At 37.6% G+C, this 27,913-nt stretch overlaps 3 pseudogenes; 1 reads left to right on the top strand and 2 right to left on the bottom strand.

Moving 5' to 3' along the window:
- Nucleotides 1-5,424: 5,424 nt before the first annotated feature.
- On the top strand, nucleotides 5,425-7,048 carry LOC125199973 (annotated as a pseudogene).
- Nucleotides 6,985-10,888, bottom strand: LOC125199975 (annotated as a pseudogene).
- A 1,680-nt stretch (nucleotides 10,889-12,568) lies between these two features.
- On the bottom strand, nucleotides 12,569-14,601 carry LOC125199976 (annotated as a pseudogene).
- Nucleotides 14,602-27,913: the final 13,312 nt, after the last annotated feature.

Here is a 27,913-nt window from a genome sequence, read left to right as displayed (position 1 = left end):
TAGTACATTATTAGCTAAGTTACATTATTAGACTAATAATCTACATTATTAGATGACACGTGGCATTCATCTGATGGCTACATCACAAGATCCAATGATTGAGATTTGTTTTAATTTTTTACAGAATTTCACTTATTGATCTGATCACGTCCCTATAGGGGTGCGTTAAAATGACAACACCTCTTAAAATAACATCATACCACCATTCCTAGCCAATAATTTGTACACGTGGACGAATAATAAGCTGTCATGTGGCAATAAAAAAAATGCTCAAGTGTAAATATCTCGGCCAGCAATATACAACACTATACAACAATTTTTTTTCGGCCAACAATATCCAACACGCTATGCAGCAATTTACACCGTGTTTTACTGGAAAAAGTCACGTTGATAAATTGTTAGACATCAATAATTAAAACGATACATAATACGGAAATTCTACAATAGAAAAACATTAAAACGATATGGTGTAATATTTTTTATAGTATTTTTATTGTATTTAAAAAATTTTAATTTTTTATTTAATAAATAATAGATTTCTTATATAGTTATATTAATTAATAAATTTTATTATATTATTTAATCTAAATTTAAGTTATTAACAAAGTGTCATGGGTTAATGTGTCATTTAGATAAAATATATAGGTATGATTGAAAAGTATAAAAGGTAAATAAATGGAGAATAATATTTTGGGTTTGGTTTGAGTTCAGTATAAATTAGAGTAAAATCAATATTTAGTGTAATATTTATACTAAGTTTGAGTGTAGTGTAATAGATGGAGATGCTCTTGTATCTAAACAAGAGTAAACAAGTAGGAGTACTATCTAATTCCACTGTAATGTACTTCAAGCTACTAACACTTTTCAATGCTTAAAACATGAAAATCTTTAAGGAGGCAGAATCCAATCTATAACTCTTTCAAAAACAAATTTGTATAATCAAATAATCTAGTCTTGTAGGACTGCAAATTTATCAAATGAACTCTGTCCATCAAAATGTTACGCATACATGTGTTGTTGGCAATAAAGTCTATTAATATGAAAATTCCCTCTGAAAACACAAATATTTACAGACAAGAAGATAAAATTCCTTAGAATCTACTCTGCTGAAAAATTAAACAAAACTAACCTAATAGTTAATACAAGAGTAATAAATATAGTTTGTACAGTGAAAAGATTTAAAAAAAACAGGAGACACGCTGACGAAACTACATAGTATAATTCTAAGATTTACTCAGGATTATTTATTTATTTCCAAAACGTTGACTAGAGATATCAGTATTTTGAATTTTATTTAAGATTAGATAACATTATAGATTATTACGAATAACCAAAAGAGAAATGTTTTGGAGACATAATGGCATTGCCATAATAGGGTGTAATTAGTAATTTTGTACTCCTATTTAATTTTATTTTTGATTAAAATTATAGTTTATCAATATACCTTATTGCCTCTACATATATAATTATCTAATCAAGGAGTATTAGTTAAGATCTACTCCATAAGAGTGCTTCATTAACGGAAATATATATGGATTTAGCTGGGACCCAAAGCTTTAAATTAATTGATCCATATCATTTTTTTTACATGTGCTTTAAAAACAAATGAATCAAAAAGATAAGAATAAATGTCAACAATTTTCGTTAATAATGACAAAATAATTAAACATATATGTTAAAATTTCGAATGCTTAATATTAATACAGTACTATATGTTTATTTAAAAATATACAGTTATACTTTATATTTGTTATTGTAAAAATCAATTCAATATAACTAACATGTAACACATTTATATTTGATATAAGATATATTAATTCTAAATGAGGTTACAGTTTTGATTTTAAGAATTCATAATTTTGAGTTTGTTTATGTACTTTTCTCAAATTTTAATTTCTGTAAATGTCTAATTTTTGGAAACGTTATAATTGGATCTCGATCAAAATATAATCACATGATCTTAATTCTTAACTCGTTATTCAATATCTTAAAGATATATAATTAATATTTTTCTTTTATTTATAAATAAACTTCTTGGCTCATTTCGCTATCATGCAATAATTTAAAAAATTGATACGATATGATTTATTCATACTAATTGAATTTAAGGTTTTGAGTTCAAAATTTTAATAATTTTATAATTAATTCTTTACTTTTTAAAATAGTATTAAATTATATAAATTCTTAATTTTGGAACTTTACAAACCTCTATCAAAAAAATTATCACATTTTAAACTCATTTATTTAATATTTCAAAGCTTCATATTTAATATTTACTCTTTTTTATAAAATATAGTACTAGAGTCTTAACTTAATTCTTCATACAATAAATAAAAATTTGAGAAATAATATTATATTAATAATAATTGAGTTCACATTTTTAATTATAAGAATTTCATAATTTTGATTTTGATTTTGATTTTTTATTTTAAAATTTGAATTTTTAATTATTACTGTATAATTTTAAATAAGTAGAAAATTTGTAATTTTGTAGAATATATACTCTCAAGAAAATACAGATATATAGAGAAAAAAATGAAAATGTGTGTGGTTATGTTAATCAGACATCACATTAATGTACCATATTAACTGAAATTCTTCACATTAAAATCCCCTAAAATTAGAATTATCTATAATTACACTATTAAGGATATATTAGTCAAAATCTATATTATATTTATGGAAAAAAGCCATAGGGGTATTATGGCACAGAGACATTATGTCTCTAAATCACTACCCCCTAAACAAAATGCGGTTTTGAGAATTTGATATTTTGTGCATATACTACTACTTACTTATATTACAACACATTTCATTATTTAACTGTTCAAGTTCCTAATAATGATAAGAAATTGGGTTAATTCTTGGAGAGCTCGGGGTACAAATAAAGTCCTACATTGTTGGCCTGTGTAATATGCATAAAATCAATTCTCATGTTTTTGGTGTTTTTTAAATCTGCATAGAAGAGTATATCAAGAAATAGAGTTCACATTACTAATTTACCCCTGTGAAATTGGTCTTCATCCAAAATCGGTGCCCCCATCCCATTTTGTATGGGGTTATAATGGTCACACAACACACCTGAATTCGGATTAAAAAATTCGACCAACCCATTTCTTGATTTATTTCTAAAACAATGAAAACCATGCCAAGTTTGGATTAGACTAAAGGTGTGCAACTCATCACCAGAACATATTTTTATGAAGGAAACAGTAATAATATTTGGAAATTCATTGTACACTATTTATTACCCATTTACCCTACAATTTTATCTCAAGTGTATTTGGAAATTCATTGTACACTATTTATTACCCTACAATTTTATCTCAAGTGTATCTGTGTATGATGTAGTTATAGTATAGATACGGTAAGATGTAGCAACCTCTCGTACTGTATAGAGTACCAAATGAAGGTGGGTGGTTAATAACTTATATCGAAACTAAATACTATTAAACTAAGAAAACTAATTACTTAATATTATAAAGATGAGATGGGCAGGTAATAATTCCTAACAACTCTAAATCACTAGTTCAATGTTGATATGACTCAAGTTCTACTACGACCATTAAATTATTATAGTCTCGAATGTACTTATATCGTTGTATTATACTCCCTCCGTCCCAGAGAAGTTGGCATATTTTGAAAATGGCACGGGATTTTAGGAGGTTTTGTTTTGTGTGTTAAATGGAGAGAGAAAATATTCATGTGAGAGAGAACTTTTTCCAAAAAGGGAAATGTGACATCTTTTGTGGGACAAACTAAAAAGGAAAGTGTGCCATCTTTTGTGGGACGGAGGGAGTATATAATCAGTAGTACTATATGTTTATGTCCAACTATTAGCTAGCAATTAGTATTAAACGTTCTTAACTCTTAAGTACGTATGATCTATGTCTCTCGGCCTTATTAACTTATACAGTTATTTAGTGTCAACCTGTACTAATACGTACCGCTCTATTGAATCTTGCATCAAAACATACATATACTAGTCAAAATCACAACCAACTAGTGTTTCAAAATTCAAAGTACATGAATAATTAAGGTAAAACAAGTTTTATATATTACACAACAAGTTAGAGGGGAGTGTTATATTGCTAACGTATAACTTAATTGTCAATTACAACTAAATAATAGCCATTAGATATTCAAATATAGGGCTTAGATCATTAATCCATAGATGTCAATACGATCAACGAAAAACGTCAATAAAGCCATATGATTAATTCCAAAAAATATCAATAGATTAATGTCAATTAACTACATGTTTAGTTATAACTAACTTTTAAAATAAATCCCAAAACTTTAAATTCATATAACGTATATCAAATTAAAGATAATTTCATAAAGATTCCAACGGTATCCTACATGCATATGTTCCAACGTCAAAATTTGAAAAAAAAATCAAAATTTTTTAATTTTTTCATACAAGCAGAAATGTCAACATACTTATGGGAAATGTCGATATAACTTGATGAGTTACTGATTAGCAGCGTTGTGTTGGCGTTAAAAATAACGTTGTGTTGATATTTTTTGAACACTATATTAACATTTTAGCTAAAACCCTAATTTGAGTTTTTATCTTTTTCAATTTAATTAATAAAAGCGAAAATTACACATGGCAAATTATAGACCACTAGATATTCTATGGCCTTAAATTAATTGTAGTGGCAATTAAATGATGAATTAGCAATTGATCACTCACCACAAGTTATATTTATCAAATATTCTATTAATTCCCTAGTTAGATTCTATTAATCTAGCTATTTATAGACTGATAAATAATAAATACTAGTACTAAAAAATAAATCATGATCAATTTCTCTTTTTATCCAAAGTAAAATGTAAAACAAGTGAACCAAAATAAAAACAAATCAATAGTTCAGTTTCGATATTTAAATAAATTAATAATCAACAATTTACATATAGATTTCTAAAAGTGTTAATAGTTATTTTAATCATGAAATTTAGTTAAATTATGGTCTGTTCCATGAATTTGAAATTGGAATATTAAATCACGAAGTTACAAATTTTCTCAATTATCTCATCCGTTTCAAAATTTATCGAACCTACCAAAATTTGACTTAATAATTTAAAATTTAAGTGGTTATTAATCTTTTTAAATTGGTATACAAAAGTAGAATTTGGCAAATTTCCATACAAATTACAATATCTTAAATATACATGCAAATATCCACTAAATCAATCAAAATAAGATAGAATAGTACTTAAATATCACTAACTAAATAATGAGTGTCAACCACATTTGCAGTTCAACAACTAATCATCTTAAGAATTAATGCAATGCAACATGTGACAAATTCAATAAAAAAATGACAAGTTGATGTGTCGGATTATCATTTAAAAATATGTGATAAGAATAAGATTAAGACGAAGTAAACAATGTGATTAGTTAAATAAAAACCAAGCTGTCTGTCCCCACACCCAGGCCATCTTTTACTGAGAAAAGAGCAATTACAGTTTGTATAGATCCAAAATCATCATCAGAAAGACTACAAAAAATGGCAGATTCAGAGCAATACGACCGGATGAAACTTCTAAAAGATTTCGACGAAACAAAAGCCGGTGTGAAAGGGCTCACCGATGCAGGTCTCTTCAAACTCCCACAAATCTTCGTGAGGCCACCGGAGGAGCTGGCCGAGGAGCTGAAACACGACAAGGCTGATCAAGTTCAAGTTCAAGTTCCGGTGATCGATCTGAGCGGCGGTAGGCGAAGGGAGATAGTTGAACAAGTGAGAAGCGCTGCTGAAACATGGGGGTTTTTCCAAGTGGTGAGCCACGGGATTCCTCAATCGGTCTGCGATGGAATGATCGATGGCGTGCGCCGTTTCCATGAGATGGGCGTGGATGAGAAGAAGAAGTATTATAGCCGGGATGCGAGGGAGAGTGTGAGATATAGCAGCAATTTTGATCTCTTCAAATCCAAAACTGCTAGTTGGAGAGATACGTTAAGCATTTCGGCCAATTTAGGGACTCATCTACTTGATCCTCACCAATTGCCCGCCGTTTGCAGGTATGCGTCTTTCTTCATCGCCCATTACTTGTCACTGGTTTTCTTTTTGGTCCGTTCACCTATATACTTGTCACGTATCAAATAAATAGGTAGCTTGTCTTGAATAACCGGATGATTATTAGGTTGAAATATTTCGATCATTAATTGTAATTAACAACTAAAAATTCTTGTATATATGTTGCATGTACACATGATGATTCGTAGAGATTCAACAGTTGAGTACTCAAAACATGTGGAAAAATTGGGAAATACTCTATTAGAGCTATTATCTGAGGGGCTGGGACTAAAACCTGAGATGTTAAGAGAGATGGAATGTTCGAAGGGGCATCGCTCCACTGCCACTACTATCCAGCATGCCCTGAGCCTCAGCTTGCAATCGAACGACAAAACATTCGGATCCTGGATTCCTCACAATTCTTCTACAAAACCAACTTGTTAGCGCCTTGCAGGTTTTCTACAAAGATAGTTGGATTGATATTCAACCTGTTCAAGGGGCTTTAGTCATAAACATCGGCGATCTTCTTCAGGTGTGTGTCTATGTTTCCAATATTTATTGGATTACATTATAAGTACTTAGTTAGACAACATTGTTCACTGATTCTATGTTGCATTTGTTTGAATTAGTTGGTGTCGAATGGGAAATACAGAAGCAATGAGCATAGGGTAATAGCAAATGGCATCGGACCAAGAATTTCAGTGGCATGTTTTCTATCCGGCCTTTCGCAACACTGGCAAGATTTATGGACCTATCCAAGAACTGATTACACAAGAAAGTCCTGCGATATACAAAGAGATTGTGATTGAAGATTATCTAATGAAGTTCCTAAACTCTGGACTCGACAGTTATCGTGCTCTTGATTATTACAAGGCGTGAAGATATAAAGCATCAGGGCTTAATTAAGCTGAATCATGCAGTGTACTACTAAGTTTATGTATGAAATAATTAAGACATTGTGTGTTAATTCACTCACATGACACTGAATTATTAATATGAAAAGTGAGAAGATGTCTTCTCCAAAAGTGTGTAGTACTGATTTATTTACAATGAAGCATGACAAAAACATTTAATTTGCGAGAGAAATGTCCTAAAAAATCAAGCAGCAGGTGGCCTGAGCACATGATCAACAGTAGTATCGCGGACAGAGGAGGGCAAATACTGCCACATCGGGACAAAGCCATAGCTGGGAAGCATGGGAACCTTCTTAGCTCGTCGGCCTGATACATATTCAACTGCTGCTCTATCCTCTCTTTATCTTCCTTTAGCTTCGCCTTCTCTTCCCGGAGCTCATTTTTCTCCACCTGTATATTAGCTAATCCAATTTTCACTAATCCATCTTAATAAATACAGAGTAATAAACTGCCTAACCTTTAAAATTTTGATCTCTTCGGTTAGTCTTGCGTTCATCTGCATGTATTCCTGGGATTCAGTTTTTAGCTGTTTTAGGAGTCTGATGGCATCATTAAGCATGGTCAGTTTTTCGGTTTTTCCAATGCATTCACGCCCCAAAACGGCAGAGAGTTCTATGAATCTGTATCATTAAAACAAAAACAATCCAAGGTTGAAGCATTATGACTATATGAGAAAGAAATGAAGAAAAATGGCTGCAAAAGATAGGTTGAAAAATGAATAGGAAGTGAAAGAACATAGTTTTAACCTTGAAATTGGGTTAATGTATCGTGGTAATAATTTAAAAATGTGCTAATTTTTTTTTGTAATATGCAAATATATATATATATATATATATATATATATATATATATATATTTATTCGACTGAGGAGTGTATATACTAAATTGAAGCGCCTACCAGAAAAATTTTCTATATCCACCTTGATTAGAAAGCAAAAGTATTTTGGCAAGAAACGAGTGATGTATATATCAATGAAACTTAAAATATAATCATACTTGTCATTCAATTTTCTCTTCGCTCTCTTTCGCGGCATGCTTTTGTTCCTATCCCACCATTTAGATCAGAACGTCCCCTGTAAAAACATAACCAACGCCTAAATTAGTGCTACATACAAGCATATACAATAATCCAGTACACAAGCATGTTTATGTAGGAAAACTAAGTCTAAGAAGAAGAAGGAGAAGTGTTTTACTACCTCCATCCACTAAAATTTGTCCACTTTCGACCAGAGATTTAAGAAATGTAATGAAAGTGATTAAAAGTTATGGATTGTGAGTCCTACTTTTATATATTAGTTTTCTAATAAAAGTAAGAGAATAAGTTATGCAATATGGGATCCATGCCAAAAATGATAAAAAGTAAATGGACAAATTTTAAGGGACGACGAAATAGAAAAATGGAACAAATTTTCAGGACTAAGTAGTATCAACTATATTGTGCTTATCATCTAATAATAATTAGCAACATGTTTCCGCCTCTAATTAATAGATTAAGTCCGATCACCAAGTTTAGTCAAAATCTGGTGTATCCCATAATGTTTGAAATCCCGCTAATTAAATCACGAAGTTTCAATTTTTCTAGTTTATGCCATGAATCGAATTTTAGGTGTAATCTTTGTTGACGGATTGAGATATCAAGATGATTGAGATTTAAATCGGAAAAGACGCTGTATAATAAGTGTAATCCAAGGTGCTTGATCTTAAAGTTGTCTTGAGATTTCATGATAGATTTTAATATAGAGATGCAAATATTCCACCTAAAATTTGACCAGTGGATAAACTGAAAAATTGAAACTTTGTGATTTAATTAGTGATTTTAAACTTTGTGGTTCGAACGATTTTGACCAAACTTGATTTAAATGATTATTTACCTTTAAAAAATCATTGCAAAATATTTACGATATACTAATTGATAGTACAAAATATTCTGAATCGAAACTTATATCGACTCTTATATGTTCAAATAAAATAGGAAGTCACTCCAAAAGGAATCTAAGAGCCAACGAAATAATTTGGAGGTGGCGTTGACCAGGCAGATTTCAAGGGATATGAGATGATTCGACATATTTGGTGGGTGGGAAACATCCTTTTTCATTTCAAAAACACCTGATTCTACTTTAGGAATATAGCTAAACAACTTTGTAGAACTAAGAAGCTAACTATTTTCGTGATTATTAAAATTTTTATCTATATATGTTGAAGAGCATCGTAATAATTTATTCACCTTTTTCTTGGAAATCCTCTTTCCTCAGATTTAAGAGCTGGAGTTGTAATTCCACTCAGTGAGCAATCAATTGACAAACAAACACTGCACCAACATAATCAAAAGATATATAGGATTAGAAAACTTGCACAGTTTTTATCACGAAAAAAAACCAATAAAATACACGAAAATAACTAGGAAGAGCGTCATAAACAAGACTTTACAAGTAATTAACTTGCCAAAGAAAAATATAAGAAAGAATTGAAGTGAACCACTCACGGAGAAGGCTCGGAAACAACCCCGGGCAGTGGTGCGGTGTCGCCAAGAGACTGCTGTAATCGACTACATCACACCAGCACTTCTCGCTGAATGAATCGACATGATGATGATTTTGCATCTCGGGAAAATTTAAATTAATCATCAACAGAAATGGATCGATTTTGAACGAAATGATTCGACTTTAGAAATGATATGAGAAGAAGGCGAGTGAAATATTGAATTAAGTAAATGAGCAAGTTGAAGATTAAAGTCGTTGCTGCATGCTTATTTTATCGGGATGGTTATGTCACGTTTGTTGAAGATTTGCCAAAAGTTTATATTTTTCATGTCCTTAAGAGTTAAACTACTATATTGTGTCGCTATCCATTTATGGATGGTGGGGCATCATGACATGGGCTATTCACATCACATCCTTGTTATTTATTCTTCTACATTTTTTTATGTCTGAAATCTATATAATATTCTAAACATTCAAGGTTATTGGATCAAAATTTGTATTGCAAAAATCAAACTTAATAGACCTAAACCACCAATAACTTGACTTAGCATTATAAGATAGCCCAGAGCTTAGTGGGCTTGGCCCATAACTTTCTGAATATTATTTTTCAGTTTTATTTTACACGAATGTAGACATACACTGTTTAAATATTAAATTTGACATTTATTCAGTCGAAGTGAGATGTCACACTATGCATGCTAAATAGCATTACAATACGTGACACACGCAATTGTTTAATGCATGAAGAGTGTTACGAACTTGATCACTCTTAACATGCATATAAACACAATATAAAAATAAACCTTAGCCATTTTCACAAAATAATTTTGTTAAGACAGTACAATAAATAGGTTACTCCCTCCGTCCATGAAAATATTATCCAAGTTTGACTGCGACGAGTTTTAAGAAATGTGAAGAAAATGAGTGGAAAAAGTTAGTGGAATGTAGGTTTCATATTTATATATTAGTTCTATAATAAAATGTGAGTGTAATGAGTTAGTAGAAAGTGAGCTTCATTTACTAAAAATGAAAAAAAAAAAAAAAAAAAAAAGCAAAGTGGAGACATTTTGAGACTGACTAAAATGTAAAGCTGACAAAATTTCACGATGTAGAGAGTATAAATTAGTGATTTGAATACTCGCTACTTATTCTCTGATTGGTGATTTTGATCAAGAAGTTCCTCCAACAACTTGTCATCGTAGTACTCGAACTCGAAAACTTGTCTCCCATTATCTGACGAGGAGGCAAAATGCGAGGAGCTGCTTGGCAAGTTATACTCTTGTGGGAAATTGAGGATCGCCTTGTGACCTCTCATGGAGTAGGCGGCCCGGTCATAGGCTCTGGCAGCTTCCTCCGCGGTATTGAACGTCCCCAGCCACACTCTCGCGCCTTGCCTGCCGGAGTCGTATCTCGGCGGCGTACTTCCCCATGGCCGCTTCCTCACGCCTCTATACTTGATTTCTCTGTCCATTTTTAGATTTACTAGGAGTGGTATTTGTTTTTGTGATGTGGCATTTTATATGTTATACTTGGATGATCTTGTGGTAGAGATATAAAGCCACGTGGATATAAGCTTCAAATTAGACCAATAACCAACTTGGTATGCAATGTATCTGGTCTGGTCAATGTGGTGGCTTCGGATACTTTACATTTGAGACTCTAGTCTTTTCAATACTATTGTTTCAATGAATCAAAAGTACTTTAGTTTTCCTAAAGTTAATTATCCGATCCTCACGTGATGAAATGGGTTTCAACAAATGGTCCAAATTGGCGTGAAGTCAGTTTGCTGGCGTCTCGTTCTACGATAATTTGCATCACATATAGTAGGAAATTAAATACGTATACAGTAGTTAATTATAGATCATATTCTCAATTTGAGGTGTATATTCACCTCATTACTCCAATGCAATAATTCATGGAAAGTTCTGCAATTAATTTGATAATGACAGGTCGAGTTGAGTAGCCAGTGACGAATGGAGTATAATTTGCTTTTAAAGAAATACTACCTCCGTCTCCGTCCCTTGATAGAAGTCCACGTTTATCGGTATGAATTTTAAGAAATATAAAGAAAGTGAGTTATAAAGGTTAGTGGAGTAAGGATCTACTTTATATTAGTTTTATAATGAAATGTGTGTGGAATGAGTGAGTGGAATGCGAGTGCATGCAGGTTAAAGTAAAAGTGAAAATGACTTTTATTGTGAGGAGTAAAATGACAAAAATGGACTCTAATTGTGGGACAGTTGTAATAAACTAATACTTTCGATTCATAGTAGTTGGGCGTTTCTTTTGCCTTGAAATTTTAAAAAAAAAAAGTGTTAAGTGAGTTAAGTAAAAGAAGAATAAAGTAAAAAGCGAAGGGTAGAGATATGAAAAGTGAATAAAGTAAGATAGAATAAATTTGTTGACTTTTGCTAGAATAGGAAATAACCCCACTATTGTGGAATGGAAGGAATAGTATATAAAAGTGAGACTCATATTATTCTAATCTTTTCAACTTTTTTTATATTTTTTAAAACTTTATTGAAATCAAAGTGGATATTTATTGGAGACGAAGGAAATATTTGTTACTACATACTCCCTCTTTTCCAAATAAAATTTGTCCACTTTGATCGAACGAGTTTTAAGAAATATAATGAAAAGTGAGTTGTAAAAGTTAGTGGAATGTGTACTATTTTTATATATTAGTTTTATAATAAAATATGAGAATGAATAAGTTAGTGGAATACGAGTTTTATTACAAAAATTATAAAAGTAAAATGAACAAATTATGTAGGATGAATTTAAATAGAAAAATGAAATAAATTATTTGAGACTAGAGTAGTATTAACTTCAAAAACAATACTAGTCCACCTATTCAATATGTCCAACTTTTGACCAAAGCTTTCAATTCTCGTGAATATCAGTGTTTATTTTAGGCAGAGTCCATAATTATACTCGTGAAATTCAATAACTCAAACATATCCATATATCATAGAGAAATCGCTCCATAGACCATAGTTATAAATAACAGAATCGCACGGTTGAATTTCTTTTATATCATACCAAAATAATTTAATGCAGTTAATTAAGTATTTTCCTAATTAATGTTCTTGGAAATAGGGCAGATTACTGTTGAGTTTCAGAATATTCAAGTAAACACCCTGAGGAAAAATGAAAATAAAACCATATGTATACGAACGTACGATTCAGCATCAATATTGATTCACATAAATACAAGACATAAATAACTCTCTCCCCATCACAGAGTTTGACAAATATGAAAAACAACAAAGACTTGAGTACACTAAGCCGGCACAGTCCTGTTGGATCCATCGCCTTGTCCCGTCTCCCCGTAACCGTCGCCTTCATTCTCCCCCGACATCTCCTCCAGCGATTTCCCCTTGGCTTCCGGCACCAAGAATGTGAAAAACAGCCCTAACAAGTTCACGCACCCGAGCACGATCAGCGTGTTCTTGATCCCTATCCCTGCCGGATACCCGTGATCCCTCTTGCTCAGATCCTTAGGCTGCGCCGCATACAAGAACCCGAACGCTCCTATAATCGCCCCGCCTTCCCAGCCGCAGCCGATATCCCGTGGCACGTCGACCTCAGCCTCGCCGGAAATATCTCCGCCGGCACCACAAACGTCGTGGCGTTGGGCCCGAAATTGGCGAAGAAGAACGTCAGCGCGTACATGATCACGAACCCGATCCTGTTGTCCTTCTTCATCCAGTGATCGTAAGGAAACGCCAGCGCAAACATGAACACCGTCATGAAGAAAAATCCCACAATCTGGATTGTGAACCTCCCGATTATATCGATGAACGCCACCGTGAACCAGTAGCCTGGCACGGTGGCGAAGAGAGCCACCAGCGTCTGCGCTCTCGCTACACGGAACACCTCGTGCACCGCGTTCATCGTCTCCGGCTTCGGGATCCACCCCACCGCGGTGAAGATGTCCTTCTGGAAGAGGTTGTTGCTGTAGAAAGCTATGTCAAGCAAGAACCATGTTGAAGTTGTGCCTAAAAGGTGCATTCCATGGCGTCTCACGAACTCTCTAGAGAAAAGGCCGAAGCTGTTGGATGACTTCTCGGCATATTTCTCCACCTTCTCCTCCTCCGCCTCCAGATCGACGTTCAACACCTTCGCCATGTCCTGCGCCGCCTGCTTCGCGTTCTTCGCCACGAGCGCAGTGTATCGCGCTGTCTCGGGCATCTTCATCCGCCAGTAGAAAGTCAGGGCCGCAGGGAGCGCACCGAACATGACTATAATCCGCCAGATGTAGTCTGCCTCGGGCACCGTGGACTCGGCCGCATTGACTGAGTAGATCGGCGCGTTGTAGGCGTGGTCGAAGGCCGCGGACACGATGAGAGCGACGATGCCGCTCGTGAGGATGCCAAAGCCCTGCATACAGGGGCAGAGCCAGAAATTAAATTTAGTTGGGGCAAAAATGTACATAAAGCAAATAGTTTAAAAAATTGAGAAGGGTAAATATGTAAATTTGAAGAATAAGTAGTACAGAGAGCCACGGCCCACGTGGCTGTCCTTGCCTGCATGGCGAAGACGGCCGCGATAAATGCACCGCGGGTTTTCTTGTTGGCGTACTCGGACATGATGGTGGCGGAGAGGGGTAGTCGCCACCGATGCCGAAGCCGAGCCAGAAGCGGAAGAAGCAGAGGGTGGCCATGACGCCTTTGGGGGAGTGGCCGAAGGAGAGGCCGGAGGCGATGGAGCAGACGATCATGAGGATGAGGGTGAGGCCGTAGACTTTCTTGCGGCCCATCTTGTCGCCGAGCCAGCCGAAGAAGAGCTGGCCGGCGAGGGTGCCGACGAGGGCGACGCCGGTGACGGCCGAGGACACCTTGGGAGGCAAGGTGCCCGGCTTGGGGCGTTGAGATTGGTGGTGTAGTAAATGCGGCCCAAGAGCTTGGTGATGAGGGAGATGCTGAAGAGATCGTATGCATCGGTGAAGAATCCCATTCCGGCGATCAATATAGTCGTGAAATGGTAAAGCTGTGTTTTAGCTGTATCAAGTGCGTCCAGCACTTGGAGATGGTCTCCGCCCATCTTGATCTTACTCAAAATTGGGGATTACTACTAAACAAGTGAGACTCACTATGTATGTTCATTCATGTTGTGTGAACTGTGAAATATAAGGTGTGTGCCAGTATTCGCATATCGAATATTTAAGGTATATACCAGAATGTGCTAAGTCAATGATGTATTCAATAATTATCCGAATAGGTTTGATGAAGATGACGTTTTTTGCTTGAAATTTCAGGTTAATTGCACAGCCAGAGTATTTTTGTAGTTTCCTACTGACAGTATTAGGCATCATCGTCGGACAATGGGTAGAGACAAAATATTGAATTAATTGATTGATTATGATTTTTGTAAACGCGTGTACAGGTAACAAGAAATTAAATAAGCAGGCAAGTTCTTCAAGTTTTCATATTTAAATACGTATTTTCATCAACTTATTCGTTAATTTGTAATCGAAGTCGTGGTCACACCAGATTTAATTACTCAACTCTATCAAAAATATAGAATTTATAATACCATAACCGCAATAATTCGTTGACAAGTTGAAGTCTTTAACGGACCATAAACATTAAACACTTAATTTAAACTTCCATGTAAACAGATATACCCTTCCTTTCAAGTTTAACATAGAAAAGTTTTCGTTATTGGCTCAAATTGAAAATAAACATCTCAAAACAGAGGCAACTTTATAATTAATAAAGGAAGATCTAACCGTTCCAATTTTATTTCCTTTAGTCAAAATGAGTTTTGATGTGTGTTTTACCTCAGGTAAAACTTTCAGCATGACCGGACAATGTTTAGATGCGGTCATGAAGAATATTGAGACTGCTACCATTAAAAACATCAGCCACCTCATACACTGTTAAAGGAAGTTTCGATGAAGAATGTACTTAATAATATAATTCGAATTTAATGGATTTTTTTTATAAAAGGGAAATTCAAAATGCTCGAGGATGCAACAAGATTTTTCTTTTGTCCCTTCCAGGCGATCGGAAAATAAAGAACTGGTTAATATATTCAAGATGATCCCCAAGTTTTGAATGCGCCAAATTCTACATGAGCATCCAAATCGGAAATCTTTCTCTGAATCAAATTTTCATTTCATCCGGTAAAGCCATCTTTTTCTTAACAATGTCTTTGTCATTTGATCCAATAGTGTTCCGTTAGATAGGAACAGAGTTCATGAGCCGTTAAAATTTGATTCCTTAGTTCAAAATAAAGCTTAATAAGTGTTCTACCTTCAATCAAGTTTCAAAACGATTGGAAAACATGTGGACCTTTGATCATGAAGAAAATCGAGACTGTTATTGAAAATCTACTACGCTTTTTCTTTTTGTTTTCAGGCGTGCTTGCCGCGACAGCTGGGCTGCACAGAAAATTAACGGCCGAGGAGTGGCGGCAGCAGCTTCAATTTTCGGCAAGAGGGGGAGAGTTGGTAGTGAAAAGGAAGAGTTTCTTTCTCTAATTTCTGTGTGTATGAAATGAATAAATGGAGGTATCCTCTTTTTAATTGTGGGCTAGAGTTTTTCTTAATGCACTCCTGAGGTTGGGCTAGCTAATCAGTTTATTTTGTGGCAAAAAATGCAAGAGCCCAAGTGATAAAGCAATTCCTTTGGGCTTCAAAATTGTTGGCGCTTTTATTTATTTATTTGTTGGGCTAGTATTTATAGCTTCTGGGCTAGAGGATTGAATTTCTTTTGGGCTTAACTTAATTAAATTGTTGTACTATATTCAACTTATCTTTAGTAAGATTAATTAATTGTTACGTATAAATTAAATTAATTACTTGGACTCATTTTCCTTTAATTAATTTAATTATGGGAGCAAGCTTCAATGAGTGAGCCTAATTATTTAATTAATTCTAATTAATGATAGGCATGAGATTAATTCTTGAGCTTGCATAACCAATTTAAATGCTTAGGCATGGAGTTAATCAAATACTCCAAGATTGAATTAAATCTTTCAATTTAATTAAGTAATTAATTTACATAAGATTGATTAAATATCTTGATTAATTTAAATAACTCTTTGAATTTTAGTCTTTGGAGTCAATAATTCCAAGTAATTAAATCTCTCGATTCAATTAAAGTCTAAGAGATAATGCTTGAAATAACAAGACGATATATGGAATGCCGAATGCATATTCCAATCAAATAGAAATAGGTGATATTACCTGAATCCAAATAGCTTATTATGTTATCTCCAAGCAGGGCGATCATAAAACGTAACTTCAAGGCGAAGAATCATTTATAAAAAAGGGAAACATACAATGTGGGCTTTTCAATTCTTCGCTTTAGTGTGAATGCAATTATGCAACTATGAAATATTTTCAAAGAGCTACTATGATGTTTATATTTTTAGATAACCCGAACGCAAGTTTGTTGTTTATTAAAGTTTTTGTTTGTCATAAATGTGTGTTTCATGTGATGTATATGTTACGGAACGGCCTTCGGCAAGGCGGGGGGAGGAGACCGAGCTTCGTGTGGAGGACACGGATGTTGACACAACGGAGCAGCAGGAGCAGCCACCAGCGACGCGGCGGTCTGCCCGGCAGCAATCCAAGAGGCCGTCACGTTACGGCGATTTTGTGTCTCGATAGATAATTACTACTACCTCCGTCCCGAAAATTTGATACAGTTTACTATTTCTCGTCCGTCCCGAAAATTTGATACACTTCACTTTTACCATTTTTGACGGTGAACCCCATATTCCACTAACTCATTCCTAATCACATTTTATTATAAAACTAATACTTTAAAAGTAGGACCCACATCCCACCAATTTTTTCAACTCACCCCATTACATTTCTTAAAAACCCCTGTCGGGTCAAAGTGTAGCAAATTTTGGGGACGGAGGTAAATAGTTATTTTATAGTCTTTAATTATTGTATTTTTCCTTTTTGAAAGCGAGTATTTTTAATCGTTGTGTGACGTTAAGCTCATTTCCGGGTTTTCTTAGTTGATTCTTTCCTCGACCGTAGGTCGAATCAACCCCTAGGGTCCTTAGAATAAATACATGTATATTTTATTTCCCCACTCAAGAAATAAAATATTTCACGCATCTTTTCTTCTTTCTTGCACAAAACGCAAGTAAACCTAGTTCGACGCCGAATTGATCGACGGACAATCGCTCCCGACGTTCGTGCGGATTTATCATCGTTGAGGAATTTTTTTCCTAACAGTCTATCTGTTTGATTATATCAAAAAATGATAATCGGATTCGGATTCTAACAAAGAGAAGCATCGATCTATATTAGAACTAGTGTACACGTGACTACGTGACATCAAGTGAATTGGTTGATCCGGTTATCGTATGTAAAATATGGTTACCTCACCACCACATAAAGAAAGTTTAGATATGGTTGGAATATGTATTATTACTATTATCATTAATCCTACTATTATGATTTGAGTATGTATAATTGAATAAATATAGCAAATTAATCCTATTAGGGATCTTTGTTTGACGATGGAAAATAATGACATGACATAACAAAGGTATATCGAAAGGAATGGTGATACGGATACCACACCACAAAGCCAAGGAGGTACCGGAAGTTAGGAAAGAGCCTCCGAAGGACAAGAACGATGAAGAGGGCAACGTTGTAGAAGGGCCGAGAAGAACATCGAGGCGATCAAAGAGCCGATTGGTTCAAAGATTTTGTTTCCGTTAGTTATAACAATTTTTGGTTTTTATTATTTTTATTGTTATTGTTGGATTATTTAATTTTGGAACTTTTGAAGCATATTATAAGCCCGTTTGGGTTTTTTTGTTGTTTTCCCCAAGATCGAAATTAACCAAACTAGGGTCCTTAGAATTATAAATAGGAGTTATGTGCATTAAACCCAAAAATCAATACACAAAAATTTACCTAATTTTCATCTTTATTTTTACCTTTTTTTTTTTTCCAAAACCCCATTGGGGTTTAAGGGCCGACGGAAGTTCCCCAACCAACCTTCCCCAGGTGATCTCTGTCAAACTGAACGGGACCCCCGATCGTGCCTTCGTAGTTCTTTCCTTCCCCGGTCTTCATCATCCCCAAGCAACACAAGCCGGGGGGGGCCGACAATCACGGCGCAAACCCTACCGGGAACCGACTGGAAACCGTCGATCGCCCCCTATCTTCCCAACTAGTGCAAATTCAGGGGCCCAAGGGTTGTTGACCAGATGGATGACTGACAGCCGTTTCCGATGCCCCCCGGGCGGCCGCGCACCCCCTTTCACGACCCCCTTCCCAAAACTCCCTATGTCGAATTTTCCTCCAACTATCGGGGACTACCTTGTGAGCCATCTAGAGGTTTCTCAGGGGTTTTTACGAACCCTGCTCCAAAAAACCGTCCATCCGTAGTTTTGGGTTTTGGGGTCGGGGTTTTTTAACAACCGGGGTTCCACCCGCCTCCCAACCACGCAACACAGCGATCACCCTTTGGGCCCCTGCCCCCGAAAGGGACGATCTTGTGTTGGGGCCCCGTCCTTTCCCTGGGTTTAAACCCCATACAACCCCCGAAAAAAAAATGGAACCCCCCCGGTTTGCGGGACGGGGGTAAATAATTGGATTCATGGTGTGTTTTTATTTTGACTTTTGGTAGGGGCCGGCCTACTAATCATGTTTTTTGAGCACAATGTGGCGGTTTGGATGTGGAATTATTGCGATAGACATGAGTTAGTGACTTGGCCCAAATTTTTTGGATGACGTGTCGGGACTTTGACCGGGTTACGTGGGTCATATTGAAATTAAACTCGGCAACTAAGTTTGGGTTTATCTTGGGGTTTTTAAAAAATTTCAAAATAAGGTTGGGTGTCCACCCCGGTTGCTTGATTTGTATGTTTTTGGTTTGAAAATGTTGGGGCGGTGTTCGTGCAGCAACCCACCCGGGGGGGAAACCACGGCATCGTACTACGTCGCCCTGGCCCACAGAACGGACCTTCCCCTTTCCGACCGGGGCCCCGGGGGGGGCGGCTAAGGTTCATAAGGGAATTTTGGCATCGCTTATGGGGAAAAGCACTATATTTTCGGGAACACGTTTTTAAGCCCCGGGGGGGCAAATCCTAGATCCCAAAATTTTGGGGGAAATGGATAGCGGGGAAAAGAAGAAAAAGTAAGCGGGCGGGAAAGGAGGCTAGAAGAAGGGAGTCAATAGCCGAGGGCAACAAAGACTATCTATACCTACCCCACTTCAACGCCTATAAATAAAGGAGATGCATCACACGAAAATATAGCAATTTTGCTCTTAGCTCACACAAGAAACAAACACTTGGAAATGGGAGTTCGGGGTAGTTTAGGGTTCTAAGGGTTTTATCTTCCGAGAAAGTCATCGAACACGTCAGCGTGAAGGGCAAAAAACAATCTACTTTCATTCGTTTTTGCACTTTATTTCATTAACTTCGCGTTTGAAAGTAAATTTTGGGTTGTTCCTTACGGAATTATCTATGCTTTAGTTTTTCATGATGGTGTTTATCTTGTGATGATCTACGATTTAATTTTGTTTGAAGTTTTATCTCATGAGTTGTTTGTTAATTTTGTTTTGGTCGGTTATGTGCTTCACCCGGGAATTCGCCGTGGATCTGTGTTTTTGTTGTTGATCGGAGGTTGTTTGTTGAATCGAAGCTATGGATTTATTTTTGGGCCCGGAGTTGTGTCGGATGCTTGGATCCCGGTGGATTTAGCATCCGAGGTTGGATTTGACAGGGAAATCGAGTTGTGCATGGATTTTGAGTTTTTTTTTTACCTTCGTTTTACTTGTCTAGAGTTGAGATCCGTTTAGTTCCTAATTGTTCTTCGATAAATTGCTTAAATCCGCTGTTTTTTTTTTCCGATTCGCTTCATACTGTTTCTCGAGTTTTGATGCAATTTGATTTGAAAAGATGATGTCCTTTTAGTTAGTACTTTAGTTAGTTGTCGCTTTTTCAACTCTTTTGCCATGGGCCCCACCGTCGTTTATTTCCGTGATAGGTACTTTAGAATAGTTTCTTGAAACTAGTGATTGTCTCGATTTCCAGTTACATGCATGATTTATGTTAGCCTAGATCTAGTTGTTAGCGTAGGATGTAAATTTCCCAAATTTAGTCTAATTTCCTCAACTCAAAATTCAAGCCAACCAAAAAAAGTTCCGAATCCTTGAGCATATTTAATTACGCATCCGTCTTGGGATCGATTTTCGCCTATGCTAAATTTTAGTATAAGTGGTTGAGAGTTTTTTAAGAAGTATTCCCCGGGGTCCGACGCCAGATTTTCCACGCGACCTGGAGCTCCTAGACCCCGTGATCTAGTGGATTTGCTAGACCTATGAAACTTGTTATTCTTTTACGTGCAAGCTAAACACGTTATCCCAAAAAAAATAGCTTTTTGTTACTAAACCTACCTTCCGGCACCGCTTTCCCCAAATACACCACAACTCCGGTCATTCCCCTTTCCGGAAATTTTTAAGGCCGAATGGGGAACGGGGGGTTTTGTTTTTTCCCCCGGGAGAAGTGGGTCACGGGTCATGCCAAGAACATGTTTTTAGCATATGTGGGTGTTCCGGGGTCCCCCCAAAAATGAGGTCATCGCGCCCAAATTTTTCACATTTATTAGCATGGGGGGCCCGACACTTTCAAAAAACTATCACACTTTTCCGGGACAAATTTAGAACGAGACGGTTTCGGGCTTGGTGGACAAAGCTCCCCCGATTTCCCCCCCGGGGTCGGGGGAGAGGCCCCCCCCTTCCCCACCGCGATTTTTGGGCCCTTTCGAGTTTAGGGGAATGGGTTAATCCCAATTTTGCTCCCTAAAAAACCCAAAACCCCCCCCCCCTATTGTTGCGGGGACGCCTTTTTTGATCGAGCCCTTTTCCCTGCTGGTTCGGACATTATATTGGGTATGGAGTGGTTAAACCTTTTGGGGCGGGTGACGGCCCCAATGTGACGAAGTCGATGGAATTTTTTCCCTGATGATAAATTGGGGCGTTTGTCCCGGGGTACCACCCGCCTTCGTAGTTTTGACTTTATTTCTTCCTTGGTGTCACACGCTTCACTCTTAAAGCTTTACGAGTTGATAGCGGTGGAAACCCGCCCGAATGATGAACCGGGGCATTCACCCTTTTAGTTTCCCCCTTTGGGCCCGGCCCAGCATTTGACAAACACGGATTTTGCATGTTTTTTAAAGGGGTAGATTTGACTCATTTTAAATGTCAACCATGGAAAAATGTTTTTTAAAATTTCATATTTTACATTTGGTATTTTTAATGTGTTTGTGATAAATGATAGAAAAAAAATAGAAAAAAAAGGGGAAAAAAGGGCCAAGGGGCAGCAGCCCTGTTCAGGCCCCTTCTGCCATCAGATTTGGAGTCCAATCAGTGATTTATGCATATCATTCTTTCCCCTTCAAAAAAGCTTCCGTGGGGTATCTGCACGCCCCAATCGGAGTTCTGTGGAGAAAGTTCATTTTTCCCCAAAAATTGGGGGCAGTGCGTCAAAGCTGGCGGGAATTTAGGGGGAAATTCACGGGAAAAAAAAGAATTATTATATTGTGAAGCCCAATTTTCTCCTATTTCTTATAGGCCACGAAAATTATCAAAAATTAACCCCTTTTTCCATCCTATAAATACATCTAACCTAATTCATATTAGCCCCCAATCCTTCTCTCACTCTACCTTCTTCCATCCCAAAAACCACATATAATTATCCATCTTCCATTAGCGGGTTCGGACCAGGAGAAAAAGATTGAAGATTCAACCGGTTTTTATCTATTTCTTTTATGTCTCGTACTTTATTTGTAGTTTTTACTTGTCTATGAGTAGAACAATTTTTGGGGTTTTTTTTTTTGGTGAAGATATTAAATTGATTTTCCTTGTTAGTCTAGTTATTTGATTTATCCTTGTGCCTTCATTTTCAATTGATTAGCTCCCTCTTGTTATATGTTAGAGTTGATTAGAGTACTGGGGGAGACGAAATAGTTGATTTGGGAAAAAGGGGAAAATTTCACCTTTACTTCAATAGAACTCGGGAAAGGAGGTTTCACGTGAGGTCATTGGTCTTCGTCTTTTAGGAGTCGGGGCTAAGAATTGAAGGGGGTTCAATTACACTTAATCTGATTTTTCACCCGGGGGGGAGTTTAATCTAGTTTAAATGCCGACTTAATAACTCAGAGCCGTAATACAAAAAGGGAAATCAATTGTGTTTTTAATTAAAATTCTACTTTACCCTTTGTATCATATGTTTTTATCTTTCTTTTTTTGTTATTTATTTTATGTCTATTTTATAGAATCCCCAAAAAACTCGTGTCTCTAGATAGTATGATGCTTAGTATATGGTAGTCGGTTGCAATCTTATTCCTTGTGTTCGATATCAGTGCGGCTGAAGCATACTAAATCTACCATGTATGCTTGGGGTATTTTTAGTGCTAATAAATAGTGTATCAACATTAAGCATCATTATACTGCCCAGAAGCCTCATGCAGTGATTTTCAGCTCCCGGTGGGCTACACTCCGGCTTGGCAATTTACTGATCACAGATAGACCTCATTCAAATTCCAAACCCGGTGAATGTGTTAGTACGGGTACCTTATTTCATAAAAACAAAATTGAGAAACAAGTTAAGGAGATGTTGGATCGAGGCGTTATTCATTGTGATCGAGTCACTTTCTCGTCGCCGGTTTTTATTGGTTCGCAGAAGACGACTGCTACAGTGTTGTATGACTCGAGCATTAGCGATGCAGGACCACTTCCCCATCTGACGTGGATGAACTTTTTGATAATTGGGAAAGGCTCATTCTTAGCCTAAATTGGATCTGCAGTCCAGGTACCATCAAGAATTAGGATGCCTGAGTCGAGACATTTATGAGTGACTTTTAGCACACATGATGGACACATTGAGTTTTAGTGATGCCGTTTGGGCTGATGAATGCCCCATTTTCAGTCTGCTATGGCTGTATTTTCCGGCCTCTTTGCGCAAGTCGATGATCGTCTTCTTCGAAGATATTTTTGGTCTATAGTCCGGCCCGGAATCTCACGGCATCCACCTCGACCAAGTTTTGGCGATTCTGGAAATGCATCACTTCTTTATCAAGTTGTCCAAATCTGCTCCTTACAACGGCATGGCGATAGATTATTTGGGGCACTTGATCACGAAGGTAAGTTGAAGGCGATCTGCCAAGATCGGGCCTGATGCGTCCTAGCCCACTCCGACTACCGTGAGACAGCTCCATGATTTTGAGCCCTAGTGGATATTCACATACCTTTATTGCTCACTACGTGGTGATTGCGGCTCCCCTCACCGACTTACTTAGAAGGATTCTTTCGTTTGGATATGACATCAGAGAGTTTTTGAGAATTTAAAGAGTGCCATGACCGAGGCCCAGCCGGTTCTCACTTACAGTTTCTACATGGGAACATTTTGCAGCAGGACGCTTCGATTTTAGGGTTAAGAGCCATCCTCATGCATAATGGACGCCCTCTTGCATTTTTAGCAAGAAATTGGGTGCATGACGCCGTGGCACCTCCACTTATCACAAGAGTTACTCCCCTCCGTCTCCCTTTATGATCCGGTTAGTCGAGCACATGTTTTAAGTGTTTAAGTGTGTAATAAATAAATATGGTAGTGGAGATAGGGACCCACTTTTAAACACCTTTTTTCCTTTTATTTTAGTCGGCCAGTGAATTGTTCACTTGCTTTAAATTTTTTTTAATTCATAGTATTAACCAATAAGTACAGATTCCAACACTTTAAAATTGATAACCGTGGTAAAGAAGATTAGGAAGTAAGAAATCCACATTCATATTTTTCATTGCAAAATGGAGGGAATACAATGCGCAGAAATTATCCTCTAAAAAATTTTGGAGGGAAATTTTGAAAGTTCTAAACTTCAAATCTAAGAAATTAAAATCACTTTACCTATAAATACATCCATAACTTCATTTACTCCTTCCATTTACCACTACCATCAAAAACACCAAAAACACATAACTGCATTAATTTCAAAATAGGAATCCCTCAGAAAAATTTCATCAAGCAGGAATAGCGGGCAGCGGGTGAATCCAATGCTTGACCACCCAGCAGCAGAGAACAACATTGTCGACATCTGCTGGCAGTGAGTGGTGTTCTTGAAAAGGAAGCGGTTGTGGCGACGAAGCTTTTCTTGTCAATAGGAAGACCATTTTCGAGACTTTGGAAGCGGCCCACGAGATGATGGAGAATGAGAACACTGCGCACATGGTTGGAAGAAAGTTAAGGATACGATCGTGGAGAAAAGAAAAAGTTGATGGAGTAAAGGTTAGTCACTCTACTGTCTTGAAAGATCCTCCATAGGGTGATGGGACCAAAACTTGAGTTAGCAAAACTACAGAGTTTGCCGTTAGGTAAAGGATAAACGACTTAGGCCGTCTGAGTGCGGTTAAGCCCACCATTTAACTGATCTAAATAAGTTGACAAGAGCTGATGAATTTTCAGGTCGGCTTGACTGAGCATTATTGCACATAGGTTTGCATTTAATGAAATGCGTAATGTAGTTCACATTGATGAAAAATGGTTCATGACAAAAGTGCGGATAAATTACTACACTGTGCGATGAAGAAGAGCCCACGAGAGATCATGTAGATCAAAGAGATTATTAACAGAAGTCGTGTTCTTGTCTTGTTACATTGGTAGGCGCGTTTTTGGCCCAGTGGGGAAACACTCTTTGATGGCAAGTTAGGCATTTTCCTTTCACGAAATTGTACCTGAAGAGGAGCTCTAGAACGTGATTGTTGGAACATTGGAGACAAAGTCCATTCAGCCGGTGACTTCGCAACTTCATTGACGAGGAGTGGCTCGTCAACGGTATATTCATATTTACCACTATCGGACCATCGGAAAAATTTTATCATAGGTCATCATTTAGGTAACCATTTTCACTTTTGCTTATACCCCATCCATTCCAAATCCCCACAATCTAAAGAGATTTCATTCAACAAGATAATCAAACCAAAATAACCTGACCCAGGAAAAAGGGCCCCAACTAAAGGATTCAAAACCCAGATTTGCCCAAAAACCATCCCGGAAAAACATAGGGATTTTGGTTTTTGGGGCTATTAATCATTGAAGGATAAGAAACATGCACAATGTGGATGTTTTTGCGGGGAGAGGCTTATGAAGAGTTAAAACCCCGGGCACAACAAAGTTTTCCCTTTACAAAGGGGCTCCGGGAGATCCCGGGGGGGGGTGGGGAAAAACAAAACCCCAATGAACAAGGATATGGAAAGAATGGGGGTTTTCCCAAAAATTTTTTGGTGGGGAAAAGGGGGGTGAGGGATTTTTGGAGTCCAGCACCGGAATAATGATGGTTTTTCCCCATGACATTGCGGTTTAAAGCCCCGTTATTTCACGGGAAAAATAAATTATGTTTGCATTTGTTTTTTTGCTTTATTTTTTTGAATTTTGCATTGAATATGTAAGGAACATCAAAAGTAATGCTTTTTTTAAAAACGAACCCCTCGGAGCTTTCCCATTGGGTAACCCTCCAAAACGGCAAGCAATCAACAATCATGAAGCACAATGAAAAAAAACCGGGGTTTCCCCTCAAGAAATCTCATCTTTGGGTTTAAAGCTTTAATCCTAAACCAATTAACCATCACCCCAAAAACATCATGGCTTTAAAACCAAAGGGGCCCAACTCAATTACACCAAGTATTAAAACAGAATGTAATAAAGGGAAATAGGAAAACAAAGCCACAACACCCCCAAACCCCAAAAACACCCCCAAACCCCAAATACCATCAACCCCAAACACCCCCCAAGCACAACCCCCTCAAACAAAACACCACCAAGGCAAAAATCAAAGTGTATAAACCTCCAAAAACCCCAAAAAAAAGGGGGTGGTTTTAAAAACAAAACATCGAAATGTTGCAATTTTTTACTAGGGGTGCCCGGGAAAGGGCCCAAACCCCCATAAAACAAAATTGGCCCCTCTTTAAATTTGAGGGGCTTTAGAAAAATAGGGGGGCCGAATGGCCATAAACCGAAGGTAGCGCTCCTCTTCCTGGTGTTCCGAGCCTTTGTGCCATGTGGTTTCCCCGGGACAATGGAGAAATTTGGGGGGGATCGACACGTTCCAAGGGCAACGGGTCCAAAGTCGAGTTGAATGGGGGAACGGGGGACGGAGGGGGGGAGGGGGAGGGGGTAGCTAAGGGGTTTCCCCGAAAAACGAGTTTCGGGGACCAAGGGGCATGGAGTCCTTTTTTTTCCCCCAATATGTTGGAATAGGAGGCTGGGGGTCGATCACACTCCCAATCGACCCTAGCTATGGTCGAATGACCAAAAGGCGGGGATGGTGGTGTTGGCGGGAGATGGTGGCGGAGAAGATAGGGCCCTGGGGATTGTGGGTTTAGGGTTCCCATTTAAGCACAAAAGACGAAAACACGGGGATGGGGGTGGCCGGGGGTTCCGGGGTCTCCCGGTTTTTGGATTCCGGGGGAAAGGGGGCGGGGTAATTCCAAAAAAAGAGGGGGAAAAGAGGGGAAGGAAAGGTTTTTTTTTTTTTTATTGGCTTTTATATTTAGTTTTTTTACTTGATTATAAAATTGGGAAAGAAATCATTTTTTTAAAGCACCGAAATTAACCCAAGGGTTCAACCGGGACTCCTAAAGCGGGACGCCTAAAATTGATCAACGGATCTAGTAAGCGGGACGGAGGGAGTATATCATCGTTGAAGTAGTGTAGAAATGGCGGTATCTCTTGGGCCGTGAGTTTGTCATTCGAAGTGATCCAAAAAGTTTGCGAGAGCTTCTCCAACGGTGATTCGACGCACGGAATATCATCTATGTCGGGAAGTTGATGGGTTACAAATTTACGATTGAATATAAATCAAGAGCACTATCGGGTGGCGACGCGCTGTCCCGAGGGACGAGGTGATGACGACGATGCGCTTGTTCACGGCTTTCGCTCCCTATGTCGGACATCATTCGACTTCGAGGGAGAAACGGTGGCCGACCAAGCTCTGCGACCTGCGCCGTCGATTGAGGCAGGTACGCTCACTCAAATTTTTACCGTGGCTGATGGTTTGATATATAGGGCGTCGGATCATGGTGGGCAAGGATTCACCCTGCGGGAGGCATTACTATATGAACACCATAGTAAACCGTGGCTGGCCACCCGGGTTTCGAGCGCACTCTCCGCCGCTTGAACGTCTACTTTCATTGGCCAAACATGAGGCGAGATGTGAAGGCCTTTGTAGCCTCGTGTATAACTTGTCGACGACGAACATGTGGGGCTTGAACGTCTCACACGAGCCAGCGGGCTTTGCAGCCATTACCTATACCGCGCTGGTGTGGAAGATGTCTCGATGAATTTCATTGTGGGATTGCCGCTGTCAAAAGGTATACAACTATAATGGTGGTGGTAGATCGTTTTTCCAAGTATGCTCATTTTGTCCCTGCTGGAGATTTGATGCTATGCGCGTTTCCGTTTATTCATCGAAACGGTGGTTAAACACCATGGTTTTCCCAAGATCTTAGTGTCGGAT

Source organism: Salvia hispanica, unplaced genomic scaffold (genome assembly GCF_023119035.1).
Source record: "Salvia hispanica cultivar TCC Black 2014 unplaced genomic scaffold, UniMelb_Shisp_WGS_1.0 HiC_scaffold_755, whole genome shotgun sequence".
NCBI classification, from domain to species: Eukaryota; Viridiplantae; Streptophyta; class Magnoliopsida; order Lamiales; family Lamiaceae; genus Salvia; species Salvia hispanica.
This window is presented reverse-complemented; position numbering and strand designations above follow the sequence as displayed.